Source organism: Erinaceus europaeus, chromosome 1 (assembly GCF_950295315.1).
Source record: "Erinaceus europaeus chromosome 1, mEriEur2.1, whole genome shotgun sequence".
NCBI lineage: Eukaryota > Metazoa > Chordata > Mammalia > Eulipotyphla > Erinaceidae > Erinaceus > Erinaceus europaeus.
This window is the reverse complement of record NC_080162.1, coordinates 1,626,352-1,646,203: the sequence shown is the minus strand read 5'-3', so window position 1 is coordinate 1,646,203 and position 19,852 is coordinate 1,626,352. Positions and strand designations below refer to the sequence as shown.

The 19,852-nt window shown below is 43.6% G+C and overlaps 1 protein-coding gene across 2 annotated transcripts in view; it reads left to right on the top strand.

Annotated features, from left to right (window-relative positions):
- The first annotated feature begins 611 nt into the window (after positions 1-611).
- Positions 612-19,852, top strand: part of LIPM (lipase family member M) — a 52,661-nt gene continuing 33,420 nt past the window's right edge. Inside the window, exon 1 of one of the 2 annotated variants that reach the window (XM_060185641.1) lies at positions 612-840. The gene's annotated coding sequence lies outside the window, so the exon portion shown is untranslated. The remainder of the gene's footprint in view (positions 841-19,852) is intronic. The other variant, XM_007537781.2, reaches the window with a different exon arrangement.

Sequence of the window (19,852 nt, the reverse complement as noted above, 5' to 3'; positions counted from 1 at the left end):
GGAAACTCCAGTGTGTTAACCTTGCATCGAATAGATGGCTTGGAAACATTCTCTCTCCCTTTCTGGACGTTTTTTTTTTTTTTTAATTATATTCATTATTGGATAGAGACAGAAAACAATTGAAGGGAGTGGGAGAGATAGAGAGAGAGAAACAGAGCGACACCTGCAGCCCTGCTCCACCACTCATGAAGATTTCCCCCATAGATGGGGGACCAGGGGCTTGAACCCAGGTCCTTGTGCCCTGTAAAGTCTGTGCTTAACCAGCTGTGCCACCTCCTGGCCTCTGGTGGTTTTCTTTCTTGTACTTTAATTTTGTAGTCTCTTTTGTTTTCTTTCCCTCTCTCTTCCCTTCCTTTCTTTCCTTTCTTTCTTTCCTTCTTTCTTTCTTCCTTTCTTCCTGTCTTCCTTTCTCTCTTGGGTAACTATTTTTGCTGCTGCTGTTATTCCTTTACACTAGTTAGCTGTTAGGCTAGTTGTGGAAAGTCAGCTCCCAGACTGATGTCAGGAGCCGTCCCGGCTGTGCAGCTACCTAAGCGACATTGTAGGTGAGTGAGCACCTGGCCCCATGCTGCAGAGGCCACACACAGAGGCCACCTGATGAGCTCCTGGAAGTCATCAGGAAAAGGTGGAGGCCAAGACACAGGAATGTGGATCTGAGTCAGCGGCCTGGAGAGGTGGCTGAGGCCATGGCTGGTGAGAGAGGAAGCCCTGTGGGGTTTGAGTCCTGCGTCCTCACCTGCATCCTCACCTGCGTCCACCTCCCTTCCTACGGTAGCTTCTGGACTAAAGACACATCAGTCCTGGCCGAGTCCTCCTCCAGCGAACGGGCGCTGCGCTGAGGTAGGCCAGATTACCATTCTCCTTGCTGCTAAAGCCGTCGGCCCATCTTTTAACTTAGAACAGCATAGAAACATTTTATTGTGTCTTGAAACTGTAGCTTTATTTCATTGAAAAAAAATTTTAAAGTCTATTATAAAAATTTCATTTACTTTTTCAAGTATTTATTTTTTATTATCTTCATCTATTTGTTGGATAGAGACAGACAGAAATCCAGAGAGGAGGGGGAGATGGAGATGGAGAAGGAGAGAGACAGAGAGACACCTGCAGTCCTGCTGCACCACTTGTGAAGCTCCCCCCCCCTGCAGGTGGGGACCTGGGGCTCAAACCGGGGTTCTTGTGCTTTGTAAGCTGTGTGCTCAACCAAGTGTGCCACCACCAGGCCCCTATTATAGACATTTAAAAAAATAGAAAAGAAAAAGAAAAAGAAAAGCAATCACTGGTCTCATCAGCTAGGAAAAAAAAAAAAAAAGAAAGACTTAGAATGTTGATGGATTTCTCTCTGACCTCACTCCAACTCATGTCCTTTCATTTAAAAAGTAATATAAAACATTGAATAAGTAAGCTTTAATAAATACAACCTTGATTTTATGACCACTAAAACGTGCTGTGAATAGCGTTGCATTATCTTAATATATGTTTCTAATATTTTTGTAACGAATGAATAGTATTTTGGGGTAAGAATAAATTGAAATGTATCCATTCCATGCATCCAATTGTTTATATGCTTTTCAAGTTTTCACTCTGTCTCTTAGAAATATTTTTTACTCATTACTAATGACTCCCAGAAATAAATCTCTGAATGAGAATATCGTATTTGAATTTTTGTATAATGACTATTTTATTTGTATGCCGTCACATTTTCCATTAGTGTATTATAAACATTGCAGTCAGTCAAATTAAAACGCAGCACTGCTTTCAGGGATATGCCACAGTGATTTCATATTTGTACACTTAAAAACGATCCCCACAATAAAGTTAAGTAATGTATCACCAGATAAACATAGCTACCATTTCTTTCCCTCTATGCTTTCTTTCTTTCTCTCTTCCTTAATCCTTGTCTTTTTCATTCCTTTTTTCTTTTCTCTTTCCTCCCTCCCTCCCTCCCTCCCTCCCTTCTGCAATAAGCACTCTGAGGACCTGTCCTCCTAGCAGCTTTCAGATGCCCAGTGCGTGGCAGGGAGATGGCTGGGCTGGCAGAGTCCCTGCTTCCCACGTGCAGAGCCCAGGGCTGATTCCTCAGCCGCCACAGGAAAGAACAGTGGGAAAGAAGGCGTCAGGAGTGGTGGGGCAGTGTTGAGGTGTCTCCTTCTCCCCACATTTGTGTCTAATATTATGTCCACAAGTCATATATTTTATAATTGAATCTTCATTCTTCTGGTCTGCCCACCCCAGCAAGCAACAGCTTACCTTCTCTATGAGCTAGACTCCTGCTTAATTTTTTTAAATGTATCTTTGTTATTATCTTTATTCATTTACTGGATAGAGACAGCCAGAAATTGAGAGGGAAGGAGGTGACAGAGAGGGAGAGAGACAGACAGACACCTGCAGCTCTGCTTTACCACTCACAAAGCTTTTCCCCTGCAGGTGGGGACCGGGGGCCTCAAACCTGGGTCCTTGCCTATGGTAACGTGCGCTCAACCAGGTGCACCACCACCCAGCCCCCCTTTGGCTAATTTTTACTAAATTGCATTTGTGGGGCAGATGATAAGCTTGTTGTCATGGGAGCACAGTATCTTGTTCCCCCATGCTCGGTGCCAGCACACCACAATTCTGTCAGTTTGACACCTTCCTCCACGGAAGGGTGATGGGACTCCCCGACTCCTTTCCAGCTGACTGCCCGGTGCCCCTTTTAGGGTCCATAGGACCTTTCCAGTTTCACACATTGATTAAAGCTTCACCCTTTACCTGCCTTTTTTTGTTTCTTAAGTCTCATCCAAGATGGGCCAATGAAGGTGGGTCCATTATTCTTAACAGCTGCATAGTATTCCATTGTGTATTCCACAGTTTTCTCATCCAATCATCTGTTGTTGGGCACCTCTGTGTGTGTGTGTGTGTGTGTGTGTGTGTGTGTGTGTGTGTGTTTTATTTAATGTTTTATTAGAGCCCTGCTCAGCTCTGGCTTATGGTGGTGCAGAGAACTGAACTTGAGACTTTGGAGCCTCAGGCAGGAGAGTCTCTTTGTGTAACCATTATACAATCTACCCTGTCCCTACAGACTCTGTACTTTGCCATTAGTGCAAATCTTTAAGGATGGTGTTATTGTTAACACTTTATAAGTAAGAAAAGAACACATTAAAATTTTGTCCAAGAGCTCATATCTGGTAATACATAAAACAGGAATTAAAACAGACTTCCCTGGGCAGACAACCCCACCAATATGTCCTGGAACTCTGCTTCCCCAGAGCCCTGCCCCACTAGGGAAAGAGAGAGACAGGCTGGGAGTGTGCATCCACCTGTCAACGCCCATGTCCAGCAGGGAAGCAATTACAGAAGCCAGACCTCCCACCTTCTGCATCCCACAATGACCCTGGGTTCATACTCCCAGAGGGATAAAGAATAGGAAAGCTTTCAGAGGAGGGGACGGGATACGGAGTTCTGGTGGTGGGAATTGTGTGGAGTTGTACCCCTCTTATCCTATGGTTATGTCAGTGTTTCCTTTTTAAAAATAAATTAAAAATAATAATAAGCAAGAAAAAAATAACAGCAGTTGAAGGCAGGCATATTTACACAAACTGATATTGATTTTACAGATAGAACTGTCCTATATCCTTTTGTTCATTATTAAATTCTATTTATCCATTAAAAAAAAAAAAACAGGAATTTGGACAGGGGTCAGGAGAGTCCTCTCCTCCCTGTTGTCTCTGCTAAGGAAGCCGTGCTAGCCCTTGCGGCTCCAGGAGTTAGTAGTTATTTTTAGATTGTGTTTGTTTCTTTGCCAGCGCACTGCTCACATGTAATTTATTGTTGTTTTGGGAGTTAGCCCTGAGTCTGCAAAGGCTCTGGCCTACAAGTTTTAGTACAACCACCATGCTACCTCACTGGCCCTGTATTTAGAGAGTCATTAAATAAGCTGAATCCCTCTAATGCTTACTTTTTAATAGCCCTGGAAAACATTTAACTTTTTAAAAGTTATCTTTATTTATTTATTGGATAGACACAGCCAGAAATCAAGAGGGAAGGAGGAGATAGAGAGGGAGAAAGAGAGAGATACCTGCAACCCTGCTTCAACACATAAAACTTTCCTCCTGCGGGTGGGGACAGGGGACTTGAACCTGGATCCTTGCACATTGTATTATGTGCACCCAACACCGTGTTCTATCACCCAGCCCCTGTAAGACGTGCTTTAAAGAAACCCAATGACAGTGTTGTTTCTGTTCCAAAGATTTCACGTGGCCCGCAGCATGTAGCAAGGTGTGACCGGGGGTGCTCCTGGCCACATTTCCTCTCAAACAGGTGAAAGAGCAGGACAAAAAAAATCATTACTTCTTCTATAAGTTGAAGATTACTGCTTTATCTTCATTTTTTTTTTATTTTGTGGTAACATTGCAAAATGTGCTTCTACACTATTTTGGTGAGTTTGTTAAAAGATGAGTAGCTGGGCAGGGGTAAGTAGCATAGTGGTTATGCAAACAGACTCTCATGCCTGAGGCTCCAAAGCCCCAGCTTCAATCCTTGCACCACCACAAACCAGAGCTAAGCAGTGCTGTGGTGAAAAATAATAATAATAAGGATTTTAAGATAAGACATTTATTTTCTGAGGCCAGGCAGTGACGCACTTGGTAAAGCACACACATTGCAGTGTACAAGGTTGCAGGTTCAAGTCCCTGGTCCCCACCTGCAGGGGAAAAGCTTCATGAGTGGTGAAACAGGGCCGTAGGTGTCTCTCTGTCTCTGTGTCCCCCTCCCCTCTCAATTCCTCTCTGTGTCTAGCCAATAATAAGAAAACAAAAACATTTATTTTCTTTTTCTGACTGCAAAATACACATATAAAAATATCTTCCTTTGGATGATGCAATTTGGAAAGCTAAGCCTTTTACCACTGTTCTCAGACATCTTGTCATTGGGGCTGAGTGACCCTAGATGCTAACAAGCCATGTCTCCATCAACCATGCCAAGTTCAGCTGAGCATCAGAAAGGCACCTGACTGAGAGGCGCTGTGTGATTCACGGCTCTCTGCTTGGCATCAGACAGGTCCAAGCCAGGCCACCTTATTCGACAGGCTCCGCTACATTGTTTGTTGAAGACAACCAAGCTTGATGCTACTTGATGTTCAAACCCACTGTGACATGAAAGAAAACTATCATTAGTTGTCACAGAAATAGGTAGCCCGCACCCCTATTGGTCCAACTCCTGTGATTAATCCCAAACGACTTACAACCTCCCAGAGACCAGGGTCATTATGAATCGTCATTTGAAGACCTGCTCTGGTACCTCTGCCCTCCCTGCCACCCAGCATCTGATTGCACCACAGCTTAGATTCTTGGCTGAGCAAGAAGCAGCTTTAGGACAACTTGCCCCGGGGGAACACAGCTCTCTCTGGGGGTGTGCAGAGGCCACTGTGTGGGGCTAATCCCCACACCCTACTCATCCTTGGGTTCATCTGGGTTCATCTGGCTCAGCTGATAAAATCACAAGTCACAGTGGCCTGTGGAGTGGGCAGTGCTGATGCGGCAGACTCTCGAGTAGGAGAGCCAAGTTTAATCCTGACATCCCTTGTTCCTGAGTAATGTTCTAGTTCTCTCTTCTCTTCATGACCAGATAAATAAATCTTGAACCAGATGCCAAGTGAATGGCTTGTAAACTTGTAGCTTTGCTCGGTCTACACCAGTCAGGAACCGAAGTCAGCATTATCAATGGGCTGATTCTCAGACCGGGGAGAGAAAATCATTTTAAGAACGTGGGTCCCACTGACCTAATCAAAAGCAGCACCTTTAGGAGAACACAGGACCAGGGCATACATTGTCCAGAGATTTGGACAAGCTGGCTCGGAGTTGGTGGGAATGAGAAATATCTCATAGAGATGACAGTGAGAAAAGGTTACAGAGATCTTTCCTCACTCCCTCAGAGACATGAAATAACGAGGGTGAAGTCAGATGTGAACAACCTTTGGTGAACTTAACCAGCAGCCATTTGGTTTTGTTTTCTTTTGACCAGAGAGAGGGCAAACAAAGAAACTGATAGTAATTGCATGCCGGTCACCTGTCGACACAGGAGAAATCCAGTCAAACTGAGCAACTTAGCACATGGCTAATTCACCTCTTCAAGTAACTTTACCGAAAGACGAGATGTTGCTGGAAGTGGGAATAATTCTAAACACGGATTTATTTTTAAACGAAAAGTTCACGAGCCTTCTCTATATAGGCTGCAGCCTTTTCAGACTTGTACCCCATGATGAGTCTGCTAAGATTTCTCAACCTCAGCAACATCAACACTTCAGGCGGGAAATTCTTTGTGGGGGGGGGGGGGAGGGAGGGTCTGCCATGAGTGTTTTAAACTGTTTAGCAGCACGGCAACCCTCGCCACTAAATGCAAGTAGCATTTCCCTTGGGGTGAAACCCCCCAAAAATGAGTCCAGATGTTGACAAAGTTCCCTGGGAGGAAAATGCCTCCCAGATGAGAAGCATATAAGAGAAAGAGAAAGTCACGTCCAGTCTCTGGTGCCTTGTGGATTTGTAACACTCATGGCAGTAGAGCCCGCCAATACCAGAAGTGATACTGACTAATTAACAGAATCATTTTTTAAAAACATTTATTTATTTTATTCCCTTTTGTTGTCCTTATTGTTTTATTGTTGCAGTTATTATTGTTGTTGTTATTGATGTCATTGTTGTTGGATAGGACAAAGGGAAATGGAGAGAGGAGGGGAAGACAGAGAGGGGGAGAGAAAGATAGACACCTGCAGACCTGCTTCATCAGATCTGTGAAGCGACTCCCCTGCAGGTGGGGAGCCGGGGGGCTTGAACTGGGATCCTTACGCCGGTCCTTGTGCTTTGTGCCACCTGTGCTTAACCCGCTGCGCTACTGCCGGACTCCCTAAGAGAATCATTTTTGAAGAATGCCATTCATTTGTTAACAAGAGAGTGGACTGGAGCCTTAGGCTGGCATACAAGAGGCCAGGTATTGGAATAAGCGCCTCACGCATTCAAGTCTGGCACTGCACCTGTGATGCCACTTGCTGGCCCACTCACTAAAAAAATGACATAATCACTTAGCAAAAGAAATCTAGAAGGGGGCCGGGTCATGGCGCACCTGGTTGAGTGTATGTGCTACACTGCGCAGGGATCCAGGTTTGAGCCCCCTGCCCCCGCCTGCAGGGGGAGCTTCAGGAGCAGTGAAGCAGGGCTGCAGGGGTCTCTCTGTCTCTCCCTCTCTGTCTCCTCCTTCCTCTCAATGTCTGGCTGTCTCTATCCAATAAATAAAGATAATAATAAAAGAAATCTAGATGTAATATGTAACCATACTGAAAAAACATTTCAAATTATCTAGAGATCACACACACACCTATATGTATATGTAATATATATATGGATATATGGGGGGGAGAGGAAATAAACTTTTATAACCTCGGGGAAAATAATATCTGTCCTAAAATATCTCAGAAAACCTAGGAGCTGGGTGATGGGTTCTCACCTAGTAGAAGGCACATATCCCCATGTGCCAAGACTTGGATTCAAGTCCCTGTGTTACAAGGGGTAGCACAGAGCTATCTCTCTCTGTCTCTTTTTCTCTATCTCTGTCTCTCTCATTCTCTCTCTCTTTCCCTCTCTGTCTCTCTGTCTCTTTCTCTCTCTGTCTCTTTCTCTCTGTCACTCTCTCTCTGTCTCTCTCTCATTCTCTCTTTCCCTCTCTGACTCTGTCTCTCTTTATCTCTCTGTCTCTTCCTCTCTCTCTCTCTTTCCCTCTCTGTCTCTGTCTCTCTTTCCCTCTCTGTCTCTTTCTCTCTCTCTCTCTCTCCAGAGAGAAAGTGAAAGAGACCACAGCACTAGCTCCTGCAGTGTGATGTGGGCTAGGTCTGAAACTGGACAGCACACAGGGCAGAGCAGCTCTTGGCCAAGTGTGTTATTCTGCTGCCCTGCCCCTGCTCTGTGGGTGTCCCTCATGCTTTATCAGGAAAGAGTAGAATGCAATATGACCCCTGAGCTATACAGATCATTCTATGTGCCACAGAGAATTCAAAAGTTTGCACCGGTAAATGTTCTTGATATTATATTTAACTTGAATAAAAGTGAGGGAGTCCAACTCAATAGTTGGAGAAGTTTGAGTGAAGCCATAATAAACTATTACTTAATTAATCCAAGTTTAGAAATGAATCTGTAAATAGAAGCTACTAACCTTGTGTCCAAGTCTCTGGTTCCCTCAAAAAGAAAAAGGGGGAGAGAAAGGATTGACTATTTCTTTTTGCTTTCTCCACCAGGGTTATTGCTGAGCCTTGGTGCTGACACTAAGAATCCACTGCTCCTTGTGGCCATTTTTTAAAATTTCTATTATTATTTGACAAGACAGAGAGAAACTGAAAGGGAAGGGAGAGAAGGGTGGAGAAACACAGACATCTGCAGCCCTGCTTCACCGCTCATGAACCATGCTCCCTGCAGGTGGGGAGCAGGGGCTTGAACCCAGGTCCCTGAACGTAGCGATAGGTATGCCTAACCAGGTGCATGGCTGCCTGGCCCCCAAAGAATCGCTGTCCCTTAACAGCCGCTGTGTGTTTGATCTTGTCTACGTTTCTCTCTGATCCTGACAGGATCTTGTTCTGAGAGATGAGTTGTTCAAAGAGCCACCGGAAGGGAACAAAGCCCAGAGACTCACGCGGCCCTGCCCCGGCAGCCCCAGCCGCTGCTCTTCACGCAGATGAGCAGCTAGCTGATGGAGAGACTGGCCTTTGCCCTAGAGACAGCAGGCCGGAGAGCAGGAGGGTCGGTGGTGCGGGGCAGGGCTGTCCGGCAGCACGGACACCGTGAGTGCTGTGAGCGGGCGCCGCCTCTGTCCCAGCACGCAGCCCACAGACTCTTTCCTCAGTCAGCCCAGCACGCAGCCCTGAGGAAACAGGCCAGTGCTGCTCACCTCACGGAAAGAGAGAGAGAGGTGGATCCGGCCCTCAGTCAATGTTCAGACAACAGTCAGGTCAACAAGGAGCCTCAGGGACCAAGGTGGCCCCCAGATATACCCCAGAGGCAGTCGGCTTTGCCGCCACGTTGTGGAAATCCACTGCTACGTTTGCACGGGGATGGAGTCACTCAGCAATGTGGCTTCATTTCTTCAGAGACACGAGACTACAGGACAAGCAATGGAGCAGAGTCCCCAAGTCCCAGCCGACTTTCCTTTCTCATTGCCACCTGGATGCGGTAGTATAAAAATTACCGGGTCCGGGGCCAGGTGGTGGCACACCTGGTTCAATGCTTACATCACAGGGTATAGGGACCCAGGTTCAAGCCCCTGCTCCCCAGCTGCAGGGAAAGTTTTCATAAGCGGTGAAGCGGGGCTGCCGGTGTCTCTCTGTCTCTCTCCCTCTCTCCTCTCTATCTCCCTTCCCTCTCAGTTTCTCTCTGTGTCTACCCCATCATAATTAAAGTAAAAAAATATTTTTAAAAATAAATAAATAAGGGAGTCAGGCGGTAGCGCAGCGGGTTAAGCACACGTGGTGCAAAGCTCAGGAACCGGCCAAGGATCCCGGTTCAAGCCCCCCGGCTCCCCACCTGCAGGGGAGTCGCTTCCCAGGCTGTGAAGCAGGTCTGCAGGTGTCTGTCTTTCTCTCCCCCTCTCTGTCTTCCCCTCCTCTCTCCATTTCTCTCTGTCCTATCCAACAACGACGACATCAACAACAATAACTACAACAATAATAAAAACAAGGGCAACAAAAAGGAAATAAATAAATATTTAAAAAGAAAAAAAAAGTTAAAAAAAATTAAAAATGAAAAATAAAAATAAATAAATAAAATAAAAATTGCCAGGTCCTAGCTAACTTGCGGGAAGGAGAACTTGAAACTGTAAGATATTGACCATTGCAACTATTACTAGGTGAATCCTAGGAGTCAGAGCTCAAAACTGCTTTCCTGTGCGTGTGTTCTGAAGGGACTCATGAGGCTTCAGTGGAGAGCAGAATACAGAGCCCTTGCCCGGAGACTCCAGGCCCAGCCTGGGAAGGCAGCGCTGCAGGCCTCCAGCTGCTCTGAGGGCTTGCTCGCGAGCAGCACCTCTGTGGTGTTGCTGGATTCCTGTTTGCTAAGCAAGGCAGGGAGGGCTGTGCAAAATTCATACTCCTAAGATATCATGGGCCTTTGGGCCTCATTTTTTGCAGTGTGCTGCCTGGGACCACCACAGTGGATGAGCAGCAGGAGGGTCTGGGGTCTCGAAGGCAACCTCCCAGGTGGGTCAGGAGTCGGCGAGGGAGAACAGATAGACACCACACTCTATTGGAGGGTGAATCTGGACTCATTTTAATAGTGAAACTGCATTAGCTTTTATACTTTTTTCAGGTTACATTCAGGTTGTCTAGACAACCAGCTCATAAGGAAGTAGCAATAAGCATCATAGTCTTGTGGCTTTGGCAAGCCATATGTCACTCCCCTATTTCTGTAAAGAATGGTACAATGCTTAGTATCGCCCTGTTCTCAGGGGAGGTCATACCCAGAATTGTTTTAGACTTTTGCTGAGGGCTATCTCTACCATTAATCTTCTATGGGGGCATACGGATCTTTGCCTAGTCGTGGACCACTGCTCATCTAGGTCTGGTACAGTTTAACTATTAATCTTTCTTTGTTTCAGTATGTCAACTTGTACCTGGGAGGCCTCAATCTCTGTATTGTTTTTATGAGGGGCAAGTCATAACATGACTTCTTTTGTCCGTCTATGTTGACCCACCTTCCCCATTTTCATAATGTAACTTTCAAATATGCCCCTGTGTAAGGGAGAGGGGTGCTTCTGACTCTCCATTCTCACCAGGCACTGCCAAAGCATTATTAATCAATTGTGACAGTATAATTGTTTGTAGCAATAACGGGGGGAGAATGCATCTTCCCACTCTTGTCCTTTCTGCCCAGCTTCCTTGAAGTCTGAATGCAGGTCCAGAGGAGATGACCCTGTCAGGCTCCCTGGCATTTGTGACGGGGGCCACAGTGTACAGAGGCCATTCAGTAGGTGATGCCATCACCTTAGATGTTAACAGTATCGAGACAGGAAGATGAGAGGCTTCAGACTCTGTTTCTCCTTAAAATCGGCCATCAGACAGCTACCTACCAGCACAACCCTCTCTGAGGAAGGGCCGGGGATCCCCTGTGAGGCTGACTGGCATGCTGAGGACCACACCACACAGACTGTCTCTGTGCACCGGGACTTCCTGTGGCCTGAGGGTCTCCAGGACTTGGTCATCAAGGAGACAGTTCTTCCCAAGACTCAAGTATGAGTGGGGCCTGGATGGTGGCACACCTGGTTGAGAGCACATGTTACAGGACACAAGGACCCAGGTTCAAGCCCCCAACCCCCACCTGCAGAGGGGAAGCTTCAAAAGTGGTAGATTAGTGCTTTAAGTCCCTCTCGCTCTCTTTATCTATCTCCCCCTTCTTTCAATTTCTGGCTGTCTCTTTCCAATAAATAAATAACTAAAGAGAATTTTAAAAATCAAGTGGGTAGGGGTAGATAACATAATGGTTATACAAAGAGACTCTCATGCCTGAGGCTCCAAAGTCCCAGGTTAAATCCCCCGTACCACTGTAAGCCAGAGCTGAGCAGGGCTCTGGTAAAAAAAAAGAAAAAAAAAAATCCAGTGAGAGGCATCTTCTCAAGTTCACACAACTGACATTAGCAGGATACATCTGCTCATAAGCCAAGGCTCAGTGGGCCTTGTAGTAGTGAAGCTGCCAACGTGGCTCCTGGTTTTGACCCCCCAAAATGAGAGAAGGAGCAACTGAGAAAAAGCCAACTAAATGGAAGTCACATATTTTTACATTTTTTAACTTTGTATTTGTTATTTTGTTTTATTTATTTATTGGATAGAGACAGAGAGAAAATCAGGAGGGGAATATAGAGAGGGAGAGAGACAGAGAGACATCTGAAGCCCAGATTAACTGCTTGTGAAGCTTCCCCCTGCAGGTGGGGACCGGGGGCTTGAACCTGGTCCTTGTGCACTTTGATGGGAGCACTTCACCAGGTGTGTTACCACCTGGCCCCATATGTATGTAGCCTGATCTATAAAATATCCTCTCATCTTTTTTTTTTCTCTCTATCTTTTAAAGGAACTCCCTGCTGATGGGGTAGTGGTTTACAATATTATGAAATTACAGGGGTGTAGTTTCACACAGCTCCCATCCCAAAGTCCTGTCCCCACTCAGGTCCTACTGCTTCCCGACACTCACCACTATCATTCCTGCAAAGGCTCAGACACAGTTTAAGTACTTCTGTTAAATCTCTCTCCAACCCTGCCTCCCTCCCCCAAGTTTGTGTGATACCTTTAGTCTTGCTGGGTTCTTTCCACCAAGAAAGGACTGCAGGTGAAAGAGAAAGAGAAGAAGCAGTCAGCTCCCTATCGCCAGCTTTGCCCCATTGATTAAGCAGACATGACATTGCTCAATATTAGGAAGAAACTCGTCAGTTGGAAAAGGTTCTCCATTGCCCTGGCTGGGAAAGTCAGATCAAGGTAAACAATCAGCTTCTCCATCCTTCCAGGCCATCATGGCATGAAAAACCTGCTTTGGTTTCACCCCACCCAAAGTGAAAAAATTGAAAGGCGGGGACAGCAAGAAACAAAGTAAAGCAGGCAGGCATGTTCTGAGAGCAGCCACACAGCAGGAAAAGTCGTGACTCCCAAGGACCTGTTCTGTAGATAAACCTCGCACATCACACCACTAGAGAAACCGAAGTCCAGAGGCCTGGAGGCAGGACTCTGGAGTAGCACCAGTCCCATGTCCCTCTCCCTGATCAAGTAGGGAAATCACAGAAACATTACCTGGGAACTCAACAGAATACAACAAGCAAACTCAAAAAGCCGGGGTGAGTACAGACACCTGTGGCTCATGGACAGAAAAGGGGTGAGGGAGAGATTCCTGGGACTGAAAGGCTGGACGCAGGGATGGCTGGGACCAGACTGAGAGGGCAGCAACTGAGGCTCACCACTTTCGGGTCAAAGACAATCACCTAAGCCACAGGCGAGTACAGACACGTGTCTCCTCCTGTGGACAGAAATGGGAAGCCATTGCTAGGACTACAATCAGTGTTTTGGGGGTGGCTGGCACCAAATTGGGGGATTGGTGGCTGAGCTGCCCTACTTCTGGGTCTGACCTTAAACCACAAAGAACTCTGACAATGAAGAAAACAATACCTGAAAACTCACCAGTTTACAACTATGACTTCTCAAGTCTCCATTGCTGTTGCCCCACAGAGGCTGGATTCCTCATTGACATCAGGGACTCTGACCTGGGAAGGTGACTCAGGATAAAATCTCCCCTCCCCATCAGGAGATATAAACAAGGAAATTGAACACCGGAATCATAGTGCCTCCTGCTGGCACTACAATGAAAGCCACAATAACGAGAAAACAGAAATACACATACAGCAATGACAGAAAACCCAAATGACCAGACAGACACAAATCTAGAAAAAATGGCAGAGACAGAGTTCAGAAAACTCACTATGAAATCAATTCAAGAAACTGAATTTAAGATTCAAGAACCCAGTGATTATTTTATGAAAGAATTACAAAGTACAGGGAAAAAAAAAAAAAGAAGAAAAAACTCCAAACAGAACTGCAGGGCTTAAAGGACAGTTTGAATCAGTTCAGGTTGAGGGAAGAGCCCTTGGAAGTAGATTGAATCAGGTGGAGAAGAGAATATCAACACTAGAAGATACAGCTCTGTAAAGTTAAAACTTCTTGGAGAGGAAAGGTTTAGTAAAACTATAGTACTTCTCAACAGACTAGCAGACTCCATCAAAAGGCAAACATCACTGTTATTGGGATCCCTGAGGAAGAAGAGAGAGCAAGAGGAGTAGGGAACATATTCAAAGCAATTTTAACAGAGAATTTTCCATACCTGAGCAATGTTCAAAATACAGAATTCCAAAAATGTGAATGCACACATAAATTTTTGAATCCAAAATGACACACACCAGTTGACATTATTGTAAAACTATCCAAAGCCAGGGACAAGGAAAAAATATTTCAAGCTTCCAAGGAGAGGAAGAAATTGACATGCAAAGGCCAACCGTCAGGCTTTCCTCACACTTCTCATCACAAACCCTATAGGCAAGGAGGGAGTGGATGGTTTATTGAAAGCACTGAAATATAAGAATTGTCAGTCAAAGATTTTGCATCCTACTAAATCATCCTTCAGATATGAGAGAGAGAAAAAAGATCTTTTTAAACATTCAGAAACTGAATGAATTTGCTACTACCAACCCTGCTTTGAAGAATTTCTGAGAGGAGACCCACAGGAAAAGAAGAAGCAAAAGATTTCCAACTTTCAATGAGATAATATTATAATAGAACCAGAAGCACAACAACAGGGAAAATCAGACACAGAAAAGGGGAGAGCCAAATAGTCAGAGGAGCATAGTAGAATGTTGGTGAACCAATGTCAACTTGAAAAGGACTCTTGTACATATTGTAAGTTAGACACAATATTCAGGGTAACCACACAAATACAGCATTAATACAAATAAGAAACATATATACAATAGGTAAGGGCATTAGAGAAAGTCACATAAAACAACACACAGAAACAGGAAAAAATTCAACAAGTGTATAAAGCAACCTCAAAAAAAAAAAAAAACCATAATGGCTCTAAGCAAACCACATTTATCAATGATCAGCTAAATATGAGTGATGTAAATTCACCACTCAAAGGTTCAGAGTGACTGAATGGGTAAAAAGCAAGACTGCTCTATTCTGTGTCTCCAGGAAACACACATACAAAAGAAATACAAACAGAAGCTCTATGTGACAGTCTGTAACAAGGTATTCTAAATCAATAACACAAACAAAAGGGCAGGAACAGGTATTCTAATAGAAAATAAATTAGACTTTCATGCAAAAGAATTTTAAAAGTGACAGATATGGACAGTACATATTGGTCAGAGGATTAATCCAACAGGAAGACATAACCATAATCAATATATATGCTACCAATATGTGTGCACCCAAATATATAAAAAAAGTACTTACTGACCTCAAAGGAGACATTGACAGCAGCACAACATTAGTTGGAGATCTCAATGCACTACTCACAGCAAGAGACAGATCATTATGGCAAAAGATCAACAAGGAAATAGAAGCCTGAAATCAAGTCATAGATAAGATGAGCATAACAAATATATTCAGAACCTTTCATGACCCCCCCAGAAGAATACATATTCTTTCTTTCTTTTAATTTTTTATATTTATTTATTTTATTTACTTTCCCTTTTGTTTCCCTTGTTGTTTTTCATTGTTGTTGTAGTTATTAATGTTGTTGTTATCAATGTTGTCATTGTTAGATAGGACAGAGAGAAATGGAGAGAGGAGGAGAGAAAGACAGACACCTGCAGACCTGCTTCACTGCCTGTGAAGTGACTCCCCTGCAGGTGGGGAGCCGGGGGCTCAAACCAGAACCCTTATGCCAGTCCCTGAACCTTGTGCCACATGCGCTTAACCCGCTGTGCTACCACCCAACCCCATTCTCAAGGATCAAGTATGTATTGGGTCACAAAGAAAGTCTTAATAAATATGTGAACATTTAAATAACAAATTTTTTCTGAATAGAGGGAGTAAGATTAGAAATAAAAAGAAACAAAGAAATATACCCAGGCAATGGAGACTGGACAATACATTTCTAAATAATACCTAGGTCATTGAAGAAATTAAAAGAGAAACTGAAAATTACTTGGAGAAGAACAAAAATCAAGATACCAACTAACAGATCCTGAGGATGCATCAAAAGCTGTTCTAAGAGGGAAGTTCATAGCAATACCGGCCCATATTAACAATCAGTGACAATCTCAAGTAAGCTACTTAACATCACAAGTGAGATAACTAGGAAAGAAGCAACAAAAAGACCTAAAAATCAACAGGAGGAAGGATGTAGTCGAAATCAGAGCAGAAATTAGTGAAATAGCATACAGAAATATGATCCAAATGATTAGTGAAGGCAAGAGCTGATTATCTGAAAAGATAGACTAGATAACCCACTGGCTAGACTCACAAAAAGAAGAGGAGAGAAAGCTATGATAAAAACAATCAGAAAAAAGAGATGGAATTACAACTGAAGATGGGGAGATATAGAGAATTATGTGTGCATATGAACATCTCTATGGAAATAAATTGAACAACCTAGAAGAGATGGATACATTTCTAGAATAATACCACCTAGCAATCCTAACATAAGAGAAAGAAGATAGCTTAAACAAGTCTATCACTAGTTTAGAAATTATATCAATGGGAGTCAGGCAGTAGCGCAGTGGGTTAAGCGCACGTGGCACGAAGCACAAGGATCAGCATAAAGATCCCAGTTTGAGCCCCTGGCTCTCTACCTGCAGGGGAGCTGCTTCACAAGTGGTAAAGCAGGTTTGCATCTGTCTATTCTTTCTCTCCCCCCTCTCTCTGTCTTCCCCTCCTCTCTCCATTTCTCTCTGTCCTATCCAACAACAATGACATCAATAACAACAACAATAATCACAACAACAATGATAAACAACAAGGGCAATAAAAGGGAAAATTTTTTTTAATTAAAAAATAAATAAATTGTATCAATAATCAAGAATTTTCCCAAGAATATAAGCCCAGGTCCATTTGGCTTCACTAGTGAATTCTGTAAGAAATTTAAAGAACTAACACTTCAAGCTGTTCCAGAAATATTGCAGAAGGGCAAATACTACCAAACACATTCTATAAAAAGAACATCATTTTGATCCACAAAGCAGGAAAGGACTCCACCAAAGAAGAAAACTATAGACCTATATCCCTGATGAACAGTGATGCAAAGATCCTGAACAAGATCTTGGCAAATCAAATTCAACAACATATCAAGAGAATAATTCACCAAATGGGATTCATTCCTGGGAAACAGAGTGGTTCAATGTCTGAAAAATCAAGCGATGCAATACACCATATTAACAGAAAGATAAAAATCACAGTCATATCAATTGATGCTGGAAAGACATTTGATGGAAGCTGGGTTGTGGCACACCTGTTTAAGCACACACATTACAGTGAGCAAGTACCCAGGTGCAAGCCCTTGGTCTCCCACTGGTGAAGTAGTGCTTCAGTTGTCTCTCTGTCACTCCCCCTCTTTATCTCTCCCTTCCTTTCAACTTCTGTTGCTATCTAATAAAGAAATAAATAAAGATAATAAAAAATTAAAAAAAAAAAAAACGGCACTTGACAATATCCAAACCCATCTGTGATAAAGACCCTCCAGAAACTGGGGATATAAGGGCCATCTCTCAACTTAATGAAGACCATTTATGACAAATCCACAGCTAATACCTTTCTCAATGGGGAAAAGCTGAAAACATTCCCCCCTAAAATCAGGAACCAGACAAGTTTGTCCACTATCTCCACTGTTACTCAACATAGTTCTTGAGGTCTTTGCCAATGCTATCAGACAAGAAAGAGATATCAAAGGAATACAGATTGGTAAAGAAGAAATCAGACTATCAGTTTTTTCTGATGACTTAATATTATCCATAGTGAACCCCAAAGACTCCACCAAAAAACTTTATGGAAATAATTCAGTAGAGCAGCATGATACAAAACCAATACACATAAATCTGTGGCATTTCCGTATATAAACAAGGAGTCAGAGGAAAGGGAAGTAAAAGACTCAATGCCATTTACAATTGAACCCCAAAAGCTAAAATACTCTGGGGTGAGTCATATGAAGGAGGATCTTTATAACCAAAAATACAGGACATTGCTAAATGAAATAGAGAAGGACACAGAGAAGTGGAAGCACATTCCTTGTTTCTGGATTGAAAGAATAAGCACTATTAAAATGACCATTCTACCAAAAGCAATCTACAATTTCAATGCACTCTCTATCAAAATTCCAGTGGAACTTTTTAAGCAAATTGAACAACTTGTTCAAAAAATTTGTGGTACAACGAAAGGGCACAAATTACCAAAGCAATTCTGAGAAAAAGGGGGAAAAATGGACGTATCACACTCCCCAACTTCAGTTTATACTACAAAGCAATAGGGATCAAAACATCATGGTACTGAAATAAAAATGGACAACACTTGGATCAATGGAGCAGAATCCAAAGCCCAGAAATGAGCCCACACAGATACAACCACCTAATATATATGACAAAGGGGCCAAAACCTTTCAATGTGGTAAAGAAGATCTCTTTAAGGGAGTCAGGCTGTAGCACAGTGGGTTAAGTGCAGGTGGCACAAAGCATAAGGACCGGCATAAGAATCCTGGCTCAAGCCCCTGGCTCCCCACCTGCAGGGGAGTCGCTTCACAGGTGGTGAAGCAGGCCTGCAGGTGTCTGTCTTTCTCTCCCCCTCTCTGTCTTCCCCTTCCTCTCTCCATTTCTCTCTGTCCTATCTAACAACAACAATAACTACAACAATAAGACAAGAAGGGCAACAAAAGGGAATAAATAAATAAAATAAATATTTTTAAAAAAGATTTCTTCAACATATGGTGCTGGGGAAATTGGACAGTCACCTGTAGAAAAGTGAAACTAGACCACCACTTAACACCATACACCAAGGTCAAATCAAAATGGATTAAAGTTCTAGACATTAGACCAAGTACTCTAAAATTTATTAAAGAAAATTTTAATGAAACTTCATAGGACCTTCACATCAAATATGTATTTGAAGACTCAAACCCCTGGGCATGAGTAAATAAAACAAGAGTAAATAAATGGGATTACATTAAACTAAAGAGCTTCTACACATCAAAATCAAAGTATAGCAGGATATACAGGTAACCCAGTACACAGGAGAAGATATTTACACATCACACATCAGACAAACAACTGATATCAAATGCTGGTCCCTGTTAGGGCACCGGATGCGGGGCTAGCTTCGTGGGTGGGAGACAGATGACCAGGGACTCATGGCTGAGCTGGGAATGCGGTTCAGTCTTTATTGATGAGCGAGGATACAGTGCAATCAATCTAATCTCTATTCATTAGAAAATCCTGTCCTTTATATCTCCTGAGAAGGAAGTGTCAGGAAGAGGAAGTATGTAGGATAGGGGATGGGGAGAAGGAAAAAGCGTGTGAACCAGTGGGGATTAAACGGTGGAAAACAGGATGTGACTAGGAGAGGGGGCGGAGTGGAAAAAGAGCTTGATCCAGTTGGGATTAAACCAGTGTGAGTCTCAGGTAAAGCAGTGATTATGTAAATAGACCACAGCATTAAGCAATGCAAGTAAACCTAACATGATGATCAAAACAGAAGGGGTCTTAGAAGCAGAATTAGAAGCATACCAATAATCAAACATATATACAAAATTAGCACAGATCTACAAAAGAAGCAGAAATGACTCAATTAAAAAGTGGGCTAAAGAACTATACCGTTTTCTAAAGAAAAGATACTCATGGGCCACATGAAGAGATACTCATGGTCCAGTTTCACTTATCATTGGAGAAATGCCAATTAAAACTACACTGAGATCCCCTCTCACACCCGAGAGAATGGCCTCCATCAACACACCAGGAAAGGACGGGAGCTGGAGAGGTTGTGGAGAAAAGGGACTCTGCTCCCCTGCTGGTGGGAATGCAGACTGAGACAGCCCCTGTGGAAGACTGTGTGGAGAGTCCTTAAACAAGTAAAAATGGAATCACCTTGTGACCCAGCAAACCCACTCTTATGTATTTATCCAGTGGACACTCAGACAGTAATTAGAAGGCATGTGTGTACCCTGTGTTCATAGCTGCATTATTCACAGTAGCCAAGGAAGCAGTGGAAGCAGCCTAAATGCCCATCCACAGATGATTGGCTGAAGAAGTCTTGGGATAAAGGGACTGGATGGTGGCACACCTGGTTGAACGAACATGTTGCAATGCACAAGGACCTGGGTTAGAGCCCCTG